General features: G+C 35.7%; 1 non-coding gene across 1 annotated transcript; it reads left to right on the top strand.

Moving 5' to 3' along the window:
- The first annotated feature begins 2122 nt into the window (after nucleotides 1-2122).
- Nucleotides 2123-3662, top strand: LOC101294483. Its single transcript, XR_184959.1, has 5 exons — nucleotides 2123-2517; nucleotides 2600-2708; nucleotides 2779-2852; nucleotides 2927-3007; nucleotides 3474-3662. It is a non-coding gene; the product is annotated as an uncharacterized LOC101294483 (transcript).
- The last annotated feature ends 9205 nt before the right edge of the window (nucleotides 3663-12867 follow it).

The following is a 12867-nucleotide window of genomic DNA, read 5'->3' on the forward strand; positions in this document are numbered from 1 at the left end:
TAGAGGCTAGTTCATTTTTTCTAGGTTTGTAAAAATCATACGACATATAGGTGTGGTGTCAACAAACCCAGAAATTCTCACTTTTAGCTGAAAATTAAGACCTCATATATATGGTGTGAGGAAGGCTGTCCAAATCTAGTTTTCAGCTCTTTTAATGTATGTCTAGAGAGGACAAATATATGTTGTCTGAAAATTGAGCTGAAATGAGGTTTTTAGCTGAAAATTGAGACCTCATATATATATATATTGTGTGAGGAAGGTTGTCCACATCGGGTTTTCAGCTCTTTTAATGTACTTCTGGAGACGATAAATATATGTCGTCTGAAAGAAACTGAAATTTTCAATTCGAACTTAGAAATTCTCACTTTTTGCTTAAAATTGAGACATCATATATATGTTGTCTGAGGAAGGCTGTCCAAATCTGGTTTTCAGCTAGCTGTTTTAATGTATTTCTGGAGACGACAATTATATGTCGTCTGAAAGAAACTGAAATTTTCAATTCGAACTTAGAAATTCTCACTTTTTGCTGAAAATTGAGACCTCATATATATGTTGTCTGAGGAAGGCTTTCCAAATCCGGTTTTTAGCTCTTTTAATGTACTTCTGGAGACAACAAATAAATGTCGTATGAAAGAAACTGATATTTTCAATTCAAACTTTCTTGTGCAGAGTTTTACTTATGAGACGACATATTTATGTCGTCCAAAGAGAACCTTAAATTTTCAATTGCGCGCGGAAGTAGTTTTCCTAATCTTAGCGAATTCGAAATTTTCCCGCTCTTAACCAATTATCGCGCCACTTCTTTGTGTGACTCATATGACATAAATATGTGGTAGTAAGAGGTCCGAAATTGGTCAGCAAACGATATGCCTATTATCTATACGGAAACGCTCTTATCTCCTCCGACCGAACTTATTTTTTTTATTCATGAATGCTGGAAATCTCATTGAGTACCCGCGAAACTAATCTATGAGAAAATTTAGACACGTTTATAAACCTATTATATAGGTCCCCATAGAAAAATTTAAACGTAAATAAAGTTGACTCATATGATCAAGACCCAAACTTTATCGAAAATTGGTAAGTTTTCTACCGTATCCATATTTTACTTATGTGATCACATCGTACGGTCAAATTTTGCAAATTAGATTTCAGTCAAAATATGCAAATTTTGCATATTTTACTTATAAAGATACATGTTTAGGTATAATGTAGTAAACATCTTATAGCACATTAGTAGGCACATTATGATTGAAATGACTAAAACTAAAAAAATTCAAGTTTGAGTATTGAATATTATCATGATAGCGAAACCTAGCCATGGTACAAAATTTAGACACTTTCGATAATGTTCGGGTCTCGGTCGATGCAGTCAACGTTAAATCGATCATTCTTCAATAATGTCAGACTACATATACATGTTGTCAGATTAATACTTGAAAAAGTCAACACAATTATCAAAATGGAAACGCTCTTATCTACTCCGCCCAAAACTTATATATTCGATTCATCAAAACTCAAACTCTCCTTTGATATTGGCGAAACTAATCTATGTGAAAATTCGGTCACTTTTACAAATCGATAGTATAGTTCCCCATAGAGAATCATAAAGAAATATAGATGTAAATAAAGTTGACCCATGCGATCGAGATCCAAACATTATCGAAAATGGGTAAACTGTCTATCGTATCCATATTTAAATATTTTGATCACATCGTACGGTCAAATTTTACAAATAAGATTTCGTTCATATATTTGGCTTATAAAGATGTACGTTTAGATATAATCTAGTAAATGTCTTATAACATATTAATATGCACGTTGTGAATTAAATGCCCAAAATTAAAAAATTAAAGTTTGAGTATTGGATATTATCATGATAGTGAAACATGACCATAGTACAAAATTCAGATATTTTCGATAATGTTCGAGTCTTGATCGATGCAGTCAACATTAGTTTAATCATTCTTCATTAAACTCAGATTACATATACACGTTGTCTACGAGCACTTAAAAAAAAATGATCTACGGAAGTTTATTGTTGTATCGAAAGGGCGTTTTGGACTTTTCTTAAGGATTGGCTTTTAAATCCAAAACCCTAAAATTTCTCTCTCATTTTGTCTCCTCTTCTCTCCGCCGCATTCTCTCTTTTTCTCTCTCTCTTCTCTCGACCTCACCTCCGTCACCGGCGTTCTCCGCACGACGCTGCCGTCTCCGGCCACTCCTGCCAGCTAGTGAGACCACCAATTTCTTTCGCTTCTCATTCTCTACCAAACCCCCAAAGAAAATCACTCAAGCAAATCAGATAGGAGGAGATCGAAGGAAGAGGACCCGACGACCCCTTCTGCATTTTCCGGCGACTCCAGCCGTTGTTCGGTCTACATGTGCGACGAGACTAGTTTCCTCAGGCCGTCTCTTCTCTTGCTTTCCGATGAACTCGGGAGGAAGTGAGGAGTAGGAGGGCTTCACCTGTTCAATATCGGTTCTCCAGAGTTGGAGTTCAAAGTTTGATAGAAGGTGAGTTTAGTTTCTGCTATTGTCTCTAAGGTTTTAGAGTGTGGTTGCTACGTTGTTGATTGGGATTTATGTTTTGGTGAAGTTTGGGAGAATGAGAGAAGAAGGGCAGAAGGAAAGAGGAATTGTGAAAGTGGCCTTGATACGCTGTTGGGTGCAGAGATCAATTCCGGCGACGAAGTCGAGTTTCAAAGGTAAATTCCTACTTCATGGATTCGAGGTTTTGGAAGTTTGGTTTCAGATAATAATTGGGTCTGCCTTTAGGTGTTGAATGAGAATTATTGGTGTTGGAATTTCAGAAAGGGCAGAAGAAACCATATTTTGAAAATAAAGATTTGGTAAGAGCTTCAGACCTTGTTTCGGTATTAAGTTAAGTTCATGGATGGATTATTAAGACTTGTGTTGTTGCTAGGAATTTGAGTTACTGTTGGTGAAGGAAGTAGACAAACAAGTGTAGCAGCATTGATTCATTTTTGGCTGGAAAAGAAGATGGGTAAGGATTTGGGTTTAGTGTCTTATTATCATTGTGGTTGGGATAATTGGAATTTAGTGTTGGTTGGTAGTTTTGCATGAGGTAGATACAATAGTTCTGGACTGATTCAGTATTTTGAAGGATCAATGTTCTTGATATGGTAATTAGAGGTAGTTTGTTCAAAGCTATAAGTGGTGGAAAGGACTGATTCAGTATTTTGCAGCCAGTAGTTTTTCAGTTCATATCTTTGGTATGGATATGGGCAAGATAGTGATCATGAAGTATTTCTATTATTTGGTTAATGTTTGTTCAAACTATGAAATTCTTTTATGCTCTATGCTTGCAACTTGGTATCTTTATCCGTTGTGTGCTGAAGCTTGTGAATAATTTAATGTTCAGTTTTTAATCTCTGTTGTAAATGCTTGACCACGTTGTAGTTATTCTCTTTCTAATTTCTGAACGCATTACAGTTTGTTTTTGGCTGCAGGTAGCAGGGATCAGATTGGAGGATGTACATGATATGATATCTTGTTGTAGCTTTGGGAACTCACTGGGCTTATGGTAAAGGAGAAATAAAAATGTAGTAGTTATATGTAGATTAGGAGCAATATCACCAATATGTATTGTTATTATATACATTTCAAATGATTTAGTAATTGAAGTGAATTATTGACATTCAATGAAGAATTACTTTCATTGTTACATATGAAGTTTAATTCACAATCAAACAACATAAGTGTTTATAACAAGCAGCAAAAATGTGAAGTCTAATAGACAATCAGACAACATAAGTCCTTATAACAAGCAACAAAAATATGAAGTCTAATAGACAATCAAACGACATAAGTTGTCATATCTTACAACATAAAAGTGAAGTTAAATGATCTATCAGATGACATAAGTGTCTCATCAAACGACATATATATGTCGTTGGTTTTCTATTAAGACGACATTAAGTTTAATAATCTTCCAAACTTGACAACATCAGACGATATTAAATTGTCATTAGAAACCTCATCTAACCACGCTGAATGTATTTGTCGTTGCACGTTCTGTGGCTCGATGATTATATGCAGTGTAAGATTGTATCACACTACATCTATTTTGACACAGTCTTCATTTTTTCTTCTTTCAGTTGACATTTAAATGTTGTTAGTTTTTCACCTAGACGACATATAGTTAGGAAACTATCAGAATTGTCCAATTTCAGACGACATAACATATGTCGTCTGATCATTACTCAGACGACAGTGGAGATGGTCAATCAGACGACAGGGCCTTAGACGACATATAGATTTTCGTCAGACGATAGTGCTCAACTGTTGTCTGATACTGTTTTTGGCATAGTGCAAACACAGTAGGTACTTGGTTTTTGAACAAATGATTGTGTGAGTTATGTAAAACATCTTCTTTGTAAAGAAAAATGGTTTGTGTTTTCAGATTACTATTACTTACCTTCATATGTGTATATATTTTTAGATAAATTATTTAAAAGTTCAAGATTTCACAGTTCTTCCCTTTCTTTAGCTACTTTTTGTATGATGTTTTGTATTTGTTTAAGTATGTTTTTAATTTGTACTATGTGTTACTAATTTCTTTAACTAAGATTAAGGAGGAAACCACATTATGAGATAATTTTCTTTTATTTATCTATCAATTCTCATAGTTATGATTCATTCCTATGACTCTTGCTTTAAAATACATTAATAAGATCTTTGTTCCTTTCACCTCTAATGTCATGTATTTTTAGTAGTTTGGAAGTCACTTTTATTAATCTATACTTGGCTTTGTAAAATATTTAATATGAACTCCTTTGATCTCTTATCATTCAAATGAGCTTGTTTCACATTTGATGCTTAGCACACACTTTGATCTCTTGTAGTTTCAATAAGGTTGTATACATGTGATGATTTGGTATTCATAATTAAGACGCGAAAAAGAGTCTACATTAAATTTATTTGGTGTGCTTCATTGTTAAATCTTGAAAAAACAGTAGATTGATTTCTAGATTGCTACTCCTAATTCAGGAATTAGTAGATAATATTTAGAGACTTATCGAGTAATGTGGTGGAATCTGATACCTTAGTGTTGATACCCGAAAAATCATGCATTTCATGCAAAATCCTATAATCTGAGGATTTTAACGCACCAAGCAAATATGCCCATTGATGTGGACCTAAGCCGCATCCACGCATTTTTGGGGCTTATAGAAAGTGGGCGTGGTGTGGTGTGGAAGGTTACGAAGGCACATGACGCTCGTTTGTCGGTTTAACGTTGTTGATAATTTCAGTCTTGAGCCCGAAATTCAAGCTCAACGACCTAAATCGATGACGAATCGGTGAATACAAGAGAATTGAACTATCCATTCCCAAAACCATTTATCCAAAAGCCCAATATCCACTCCCCTAAAAGCCCAAACTTCTTTTATGTATAGAGAAAAGGCCCAAATGTTCACTTTTCTTCTTCTCGATCTTTTCTCTGACTTTCTCTCCCCGCATCAGCCTAATAGCAGAGACTGGCAGCTTTACACAACGGAGAAACTCCTTTTCATTCCCAATCTGAGGAAGAAGAAGGTCAGTGACTGGTTCCAAGGCAGCTCTTTCATCCTTGGATGATAAAATCATGGGATTCAAGTTACTTGGTTCACCTCTTTCCAGGATTTTCGTCTCTGCAGCCGCCCTCGCAGCGCCCATGCAGTAAGTCATCTCTCCCATCTCTCAAGGCCAGCCTCTCTCTGCCAGCTTTTGAGGTTAAGATCATGTGCTTGAGAAGAACAATCCTTTTACACAGTGGATTAGACATCGCGACCCATCGCAAAACCCACCAATTGAACTCTATAAGAAGAGAGGTTTGGGAGCTGCAAAGGAAGGAGGCAATCAACCTAGAAAAATCCCTAATCACTCAAAACTCTCATGCCTTCAAGCCAAAACCCCACTAGCCATCATTCAATCCCCATCCTTAAAACCCAGATCCTTCGCAGAAATCCCCTCATCAACACTCAAGCCCTGCTTTCATGCCTTCAAGCAAGAAGCCTCATTATCTTTTCCCCAATCCTTGTTCTAAAAAACCAGTGATAGGAGCATAAAATGCGACATTCTTAATATGTTATTACCTCTGTTTGTACTTTGATTATCTCTTATTGTCGTAGAATAGAGTCATAATGTAGAGTCGAAAGTTTTTGGTAGAGTTGTGCGTAAAACGTGTTAAACATAGAGGAATGATGTAGAAAATTGTCAAAAGCCGATTTGTGGAGCCTTAGAGATGTTCTTATGATTCTGTAAAGCTTTTACATTGTCACAAATTGATTTAACTTCTTTGATACTCAGGTGACATGTAGAAGATTCATGGGAGAAAGAATCAGGAGAATTAGAGTTATGCCTGAATCATTGCCGGAAGGTCAGACTGCCAGAACAAAGTAACCTACTGCCTGCCGAGAGAAGTGTTCCTGATGGACCTAGGGAAGCAAAGCAGCTGATCCACGAAGCCTAGTCCATGAAAGGAGAGGTCCAAACCAAGTCCAGTCTGGAGAAGAAGATCTAAATTCGGTAGAATATCAAGGAATATCCAAGTCTTGAAAACCCTGATTAATTTCGGGAAAATTCCTGTGCACATCTCTCAACTTCAACGGACTCTCCAGGACAGCTCACAATGAATTAGAAAACGTGCTACGAGAGTCTAGTTTCCAAATCAATTGGAATCACCTCAATATCTATTTTCTAGAGGGAGTTATGACGTAATCATCAGACGGAGGTCATTCTGCCGAATTGAGAAAAACTAGGGAAACCTAAACCAACTTGGTTTCAACTTTGTGGGCGGCTTCTCTAGGGTTTTTCCTCTATATAAAGCACGACTTCAAGGGCAGAAGGACATCATCCCTACCCTTGCAATTACATAGCCGAAACTCTACCAAACCTTATACAGAAAATTACTTAGCCGATTCATCCACCATAAACCATAAGAATCATTTCATCCTTCCACCGATTTTCCCACACTTGCCGAATCTTTCAAGGTTATAAAAGTGTGATTTTCTCATGGCTTCTTGTATTATTTTCTGTATAGTTTCGAACTCTATTGTAATATACTTTTCGATTTTGGTTTTATTTATCAAACATGGTTTTCAGATCTCTTTGTGATCTTTGATTGTTCTATGTTTTGATTTGTAACTTCTTGAATATATGATGATTTCGTGATTTAGGTTTTGGGGCAGTAGCATGTTCTTATGTGTTTTTGATTTCTAATTGATTAATTGTCATGAATTCGTGCATCTAAATCACTCCTTGAGGCTGCCTCAGCCATGGTTGTCCTTAAGGTGCGGACACATCTACCATAATAATTTTGGATCGATTCATACGCAAAGTTGTCTTGGTCTCTGTTATTAACTTAAGGCGGATATAATTCTGATAATTTGCATGCTAATAGGATGAGAGACGCCATGCCTTAGATCATGTTTCCGATTGACTCATGTGCTAAAGTGTTTTCTTGTTTAATCTCTACTCAACGTGTCTTTAAATGAGTTAGCATTCATGTTTAGGATCAAGCGCAAAGATGGTTCTAAATACTTGAGGAGTCTTAACAATTAGATAACCGCAAAGGCTCTAATTAGAATCAGAATTGGTTAGAGTCTAGGATAATTTGAACGTTGCTGCCCGGCCTTGCATGAAGTTGTTATGTGTTCTTGATGGTTTTTCGTGTTATGTGTTGCATGAGTATGTTGATCACTTGTATATAACATTCTTAGGTTTAATTTTCAGTAGGTTATTTGTTAGAATTAATCAATCTTAAACCCCCAATATTTCGATGTATATATGTGAATACTTGTTTATAAGTTGTTTGGTTTCTCTTCTTTCGATTGCCCTTTGGTTTCCCCGGCTAGAACGATCCCTACTTGTCCATATTACTACGATTGCAGGGTAATTAAATTGAAGTTGTTTGACCCCGGTTACGCGACACGTCAACCAGCCTCTTTCCAGAAAACCAATGCTCAAAACCAGTCCAATTCTCATCACTGCGATGTGTCTTTAGCTCCCACGCCAGGCTCACTCTACAAGTCTTATTCATTGTTTGAATCACGTACAAGATTTCCCATTAATCGGATTATTGGGTTAATCTTGGCCAAGTCGCATTTCATTTCAAAAAAGGACCCTCACACTTAGTTACTTTGTCATTAAGGTAATCCTTATTTCTTTGTTTTGTCTTAATATTTAGCTCATATACAATCAACTTTCATTGAACTAGGTTAGAGTTAAATTAATTTGGATATGATTAGTTTTTCCTTTTTTCATACATTCCGTGTAGATTTGATCTCGCTCTTGCATATCTATGCTGCAATTGATTCGTGCGCTTACGAGTAACATTTTAAAACACATCACAGGACGTACATATGGATACACAATGCGGTAGGGAATCGCGTATGCGCAACAAATGTTATCAGTTAAACATCTCTAAATAAGACTGAGCTCCACTTCCTAAGGAACGTAACTCATTTCCATATCTTATATATTCTCGAAATATGAGTCTCGTGTATGACTTCAGTGTTGGAACGTCAATACCGGACACCTCTTTGTATCTCCCTAACTCACTTATCTATTGTGTAGGTCAATACCTGCAGAGCTTAAGCGATCTTAGCACCGTTAAGACGTACATCCATATACCCGCACATATATTTTGGCAGAAGGAACAAGATCACACAAATGCTTATCTTGCGGCCTCTTGATGCAATGAGAGGGCAAGTTCAATGCCACCTTCTATGTTTGATTGTCAACCGCAACAATATTTGACAAAATCACTAGGCATTTGCATATCCTTTAGCCACCTCTCTGCAAACAAAGTCATCAACAAAAGATTCTACCAAATAACAAACGGATAAATAAGAATGAATAAGAAAACTTTAAACAACCCCACAATTAAGTATCAATGCCAAAATCACATACCTGGTTCTCTTGTGAGTTGTGACTCCTCTCAGTACAAGAATGTGTGCAAGTAAGCTAACTTTTTTTTGGTATTGAAAGGATTTCACTAAGAGACAAAGCCTATACATGCCCCAACTAGGGTCTAATCTGATTACATTACATGAAACTAAATGGATTAGTTCACAACTACTTACCATAAACTAAAATACAACTAACAACCAAGGGCCAAAGAACAAGTCCACCTAACACAACAAACCTAAATGTTGCAAGCCATCCTGTGTTGCGGACCACACAGAGCCTCAGATGATTCGCTGAAAGTAAAAACCAAGAAATGTTGTATAGCCAATGACAAACAAATCTTAGAACACAAATAAAAAGGAACCCAACAATCCAGACAACATCTTCTCCATCTAATAGACCCAAACCAAAAGAGTGGCGTGATTGAGGAAGGAAAACCGAGAGCAAGAGCCGAGAACTAGACCATAGAGAATGGGGGATGGTGAACCCATGCGTGAGCACTTATACTAAGAAAGATAAGTGTTTTACACTTTATCATCGCAACTACCAAAGCTTTCATGGATTTTGAAATTGAAAAGGGAAGAACTAACATGAAATTGGATAAACTCTGATATGGAAATATATGAGATTGATTGATAGAGATAACTAAAGAGAAGGAAGGATGAGGAACACGTTCCTCCCAATCTGAACGAAGTCAGAAAATTGCCGGACAATAGCCAGAGATAGCCACAAAAGGGAAAATGTCACACCTCAATTTTTGGAAAACATTTTTTTTTTTCAGGTGTAACTCATATTCCAACTATGAAATAGATTTTTCATAATTAGAATATGAAAGAAATTGGAAAAGAACAACTCAACAATAAACTGAAATTTATTATTTATTACAAGGTACTCCAAAAAGTAACATTACAAAGGTAGACTAAAGTCTACGTCTTATTCTAAGGAAAACAATAACACATATATTTCACATGTAAATAAAAGATCCTTGGAAGAAACCAACTTCAAACTATTTATTCCTCACCTGCAAAACATTTAAAGGGGTGAGCATAATAAGCCCAGTAGGAGGCAAAAACCTCTTTAAACAAGAGAACATGAACAACTTTAATAAAATGGATGAATACATCTATTATCAACTCCATATAGTTCATATAGCCGAATAGACTAAGTCTACATATCCCATATCATGTATTTTACCACAAGGGTGACTTAGGCTACTCAAATATATGAACTACCTCCCACTCAAATCTTACATTTCCCTTTTGCTAGTCATCTTGTCCATTCCTCTTTCGCCAATCCCGCCCTTTTCACCTATACTAATTGCGCCATTCTTACGCATTCACATGAGCATCGTGGGATATGGTACCTCCGAGGACGAGGACTCAACTACACAAAAGTTTAATCCTAACTTCTTTAACCCCAAAATGCTTTCCATTCCCTTATATGATAACATGTACATCCAAACAAATCCTACACATATAAATGCAGCAAGGAAACAAAAATTTCACAGAAGCATGTAACCAAATGAAACAACAATTAGAGCAAGCATAGAGGTTCCCCAAGTTTTCCCCCTACCTTTGCCAATCACCTGAAGTAAGCTCCTAATAAAAGATACATGCATTAGTTTAAGAAATCAAGTACATAGAACTCCAATTAAGACTCACCTAGGATGCTAAACAGAAGATACAATAGCAAACCAAAACAGTTTCACATAATTACAGAACAACGCCATCTAACTTTCTGAACCAGTCACCTTAACTTCAAAAACTGTACAAAACTGTTTGGAATTAGACTTTGAGTTCTTCTAAAGATTTATAGTAGACACAGTAAAGAAACATTGAGAGTTGGAATCACCTTAAACCGATTTTTCTTGAATTAGTTATGGATTTTCAAAGTTCAGCTACAGCTTCAGGTTTTTCTGAAATTTCTTGCTAAGTGCCTATTTCAAGTAATTAAAAGCAAAACATACAAACTATACGGTACAAAGCTTCTAGCAACTAAACATAAAGACTCCAATGTTTTAACATACAGAAAGCACATGAAACGTTCAATGAAAAAGGCTGACATTAAATGACACAAAGACAACTAGAAATAAGCAACATGTAAGGCATAAATTTCTAATCTTTCAACTAACTTTAAGCAACCCAAATCTTTGATCTCTAATTTCAAATTGAAAAACAAATAACATGTATAAGAACCTTATAATCTAATCTATACATCTGTATAACATCATATCAAATCGAGCAAGAATCAAAGGCAAACACTAAGACTAAAAACAAAGGACTGAAATAAGAAAAGGCCTTACTAAGTATCTGACCAGAAATATCTTTGACTAAAAACAGTACAATTCGGCTGGGAATATAAGGTTGGTGTCTATCATAACAATTGTAGTAGACATCCTAAAGATCAATCAGGAATTGGAATCGCAGCAAAAAGACTTTTTTACAATTACTTATGATTTTTCGAAGTTACTAATATGAATCAGCAAAATAACAGATTTTGACTCAAAATCATGTTTCTCCTTTTCAAAGATAGTTCCCAGTAACAACAAGAAAATCCTAATCACTTTATACTAATATAATCCTCCATGTCAGGTACATGAACAAAAATCACAAACATGATATTCTAAATTCAATACATCTATGATTGCATAACAACAAAGATTACAAAGAAACAAAAAGTGCAACTAAAAACAACAAAATTCTGATATCACAAGATAACTTCTTGACTTTCTGTCTAGTAAACTTTCAGGCTAAAAACGACACAGTTTGGCTGGGAATTTAAAGATGGTGTCTTCACAACATTTCAAATAGACATCCCAAAGCACAATCTGGAACTGGAATCACACAAAAAGAATTTTTCTACAATTACTTATGGAATTTCGAATTTCAGATACAGCTCCAGTTTTTGTTTTAAAAAAATTTGCTGATATAAGTCTATCTCAAATTTGAAGGCTAGTTTCCAAGACCTGGGATCCTAACAACAACAACCACTTCATAACTTGATTTTCTACAATAGAGAACTGATTTGGCTAACCAAGGAATTCTATGATCATGCTTACCACACACAGCTTTTCACAACAACAAAATCAGAACCAATGCTCAATTACAAGTTTTCAAATCAAAGAAACAATCATACAAAAGTCTCAAAGTGATCTCAATCTAATTTCACAAACAAACCAAAATAGAATCACACTTGAGTTTCTACACCAAGGTATCTCTCCCTCACTCTAAGTATGGGGATTGCTACAAGACCTATCTCTAAAATATTGAACACAGCTATTTATAGAGTCTAGGAACTTAATCCCTAAGATATGAACACAGGAAGTAAAATCGATTTGTTCAACTGAGTACTTACTCGTTTAGCTCCTACACCTGCCACCTCTAGGCTCCTAGGGTTCCAGCTCCTGCAAATTAGCTTGAAGGAGTCATCGATCGAGCTTTGAGAATTCGACACCTCCTGCTTGGCAAGGTCGGTTGCTAATATTTAAGATTTTCCTAGGATATTTTCTGGGTTTGAGGGCGGCTTAGCAAGGTTTCTGATGAGTTTGATCAAGGATTCAAATCAAGAATGTTTTGGGTTGAGAGGAAGACGATGAACAGGAAAAACAAAGGTTCAAGTTCATGTTGCGTGTTCTTGTTCTTCCATTTGCGACAGGATTACTAAAAGAAAGGTTATCAAGTTTGGGCTCGGGTCAAATGGTGTTGGGCTAAGTTCTAATTTATGGGCTTAACACCTCCCCCACTTAAACCAAATAAGATGCAACAAATACAAGTCTAAAAACAACTAAAATAATTTCAGCATGTATAGTACCATATATAAATATATACACACAAGATACTAAATACCAACAGTATAGAGTAAAAGAAAAAAAATAATATATATATATATATATATATGTATACTATTTTTAGATATTAACATTATTTTTAAAAAAAATTCTAAGTCGTTACAGAA

The sequence above is a fragment of the Fragaria vesca genome, linkage group LG6 (genome assembly GCF_000184155.1).
Source record: "Fragaria vesca subsp. vesca linkage group LG6, FraVesHawaii_1.0, whole genome shotgun sequence".
In the NCBI taxonomy this organism is placed as follows: Eukaryota; Viridiplantae; Streptophyta; class Magnoliopsida; order Rosales; family Rosaceae; genus Fragaria; species Fragaria vesca.